At 46.4% G+C, this 2069-nt stretch overlaps 1 pseudogene; it reads right to left on the minus strand.

Moving 5' to 3' along the window:
• Nucleotides 1–325: 325 nt before the first annotated feature.
• Nucleotides 326–1773, minus strand: LOC101540639 (heterogeneous nuclear ribonucleoprotein A1-like; annotated as a pseudogene).
• Nucleotides 1774–2069: the final 296 nt, after the last annotated feature.

Raw genomic sequence — 2069 nt, forward strand, 5'->3', positions numbered from 1 at the left:
AGTATCTTTCTGTGTATCTACAGACCATTTATACGTCATCTTTGAGAATCTAGTCCAACTTCTAATATGACTACTTTAAAAAAAATTTTTTTTGCTTTTTGGGCCACACCCAGCGATGCACAGGGGTTACTCCTGGCTCATATACTCAGGAATTACTTCTGGTGGTGCTCAGAGGACCATATGGAATGCTGGGAATAGAACCCGGGTCGGTCGCATGCAAGGCAAATGCCCTACCCACTCTGCTATCGCTCCAGCTCCTTGACCACTTCTTTTTTTTTTTTTTAAAAAAAAGACACATTTATTCAGCATCATGATCAAACTATTACATTTAGCAATCAACAGCATGGGTAAAAAAAAATCTACATTAAAACCCTTTGTTGGAATGCTTTACACTTTCCACAGAACAGAAACTAAAATAACCTGTTATACAATTAGTCACAAAAACAGTCCTCGAGTGTTTGCCCATACACATGAGTATTGTCTAAAACATGTCTTCTTTGTAGCAGCTAGGCCCTGCCACCTCTGTGCTTGGCTGAGTTCACAAATCTGTTGTAACCTGTAGCTTCCCTGTCACTTCTCTGGCTCTCCTCTCCTGCTAAGCTTTGTTTCCTGGCAAGTAAAACCTTCTGCTACTGCCATAGCTGCTGCTACTGCTGGAACCACCATAGCCACCTTGGTTTCATGGTGTAGTGAAGTACTGGCCTCCACCACCATAGGGGTCTGAGCTTCAACCTCCAAAATTTCCACCCTTCGTGGGTCCAAAATTTGAAGACTGATTGTTGTAGTTGCCAAAATCATTTTAACTTCCACCACCTCCAAAACTGCTTCCACTACCACCACCAAAGCTGCCTCTGCCTCCTCCATTGTTATAGCTGTCATAGCTGCCACTCCCGCCATAGCCACTGCCCTGGTTTCCATAACTCTGTCCACCACCTTCATAGCCTCTGCTTCCTCCAGAGTAACCAGGGCTGCCTCCTCCATAACCACCATCATTGCCAAATCCATTATAGCCATCCCCACTGCCACCATATCCACCACCACCTCGGCTGCCACCAAATCCACCTCGCCCTCTGAAGTTTCCTCCTGGACCAAAGCTGTCATTCCCACCAAAACCAACTCCACGACTACCACCAAAGTTTCCAGAGCCACTTCAACCACTTTGGCTGGATGAAGCACTGGCCATCTCTTGTTTAGACGGGGCTTTTTTTACTTCACAGTTGTGGCCATTGACAATACGTACTTCTGAATGACAATCTTGTCCACAGAATCATGGTCATCGAATGTCACAAAAGCAAAGCCTCTCTTCTTGCCACTACCTTGGTCAGTCATGATTTCAATCACCTCAATTTTCCCATACTGTTCAAAATAATCTCTTGGGTGATGTTCTTCTGTGTCTTCTTGGATGCCACCGACAAACATCTTTTTCACAGTTAAGTGGGCACCAGGTCTTTGAGAATATTCTCTCAAGACAGCCCTCTTTGGTTCCACAACTCTGCCGTCCACCTTGTGTGGCCTTGCATTCATGGCTGCATCCACCTCCTCCACGGGTGGCGTGGGTGACAAACCCAAAGCCTCGGGAGCGCTTGGTGTTGGAATCTCTCACTACCACGCAGTCCGTGAGCGTGCCCCATTGCTCAAAATGGCCTCTCAGGCTTTCATCGGTCGTTTCAAAGCTCAGCCCTCCGATGAAGAGCTTCCGCAGCTGCTCAGGCTCTTTGGGGGACTCGGACTTAGACATGATGGCTGTAGAAAAGGAAACCTCGACCATGTTTACTCGGCAGTGGCCGCGAGGAGAAAGGAGTAACCGAATGAATTGCTGGGCTCTATTTCCCTCCCCCTTTTCTCCTCCCTCCACCTCCCCTCTTTCTTCCTTTCCTTTCCTTTCCTTTCCTTTCCTTTCCTTTCCTTTCCTTTCCTTTCCTTTCCTTTCCTTTCCTTTCCTTTCCTTTCCTTTCCTTTCCTTTCCTTTCCTTTCCTTTCCTTTCCTTTCCTTTCCTTTCCTTTCCTTTCCTTTCCTTTCCTTTCCTTTCCTTTCCTTTCCTCTTTCGTGATTTAACATGAGAGATGTG

The sequence above is a fragment of the Sorex araneus genome, chromosome X (genome assembly GCF_027595985.1).
Source record: "Sorex araneus isolate mSorAra2 chromosome X, mSorAra2.pri, whole genome shotgun sequence".
NCBI classification, from domain to species: Eukaryota; Metazoa; Chordata; class Mammalia; order Eulipotyphla; family Soricidae; genus Sorex; species Sorex araneus.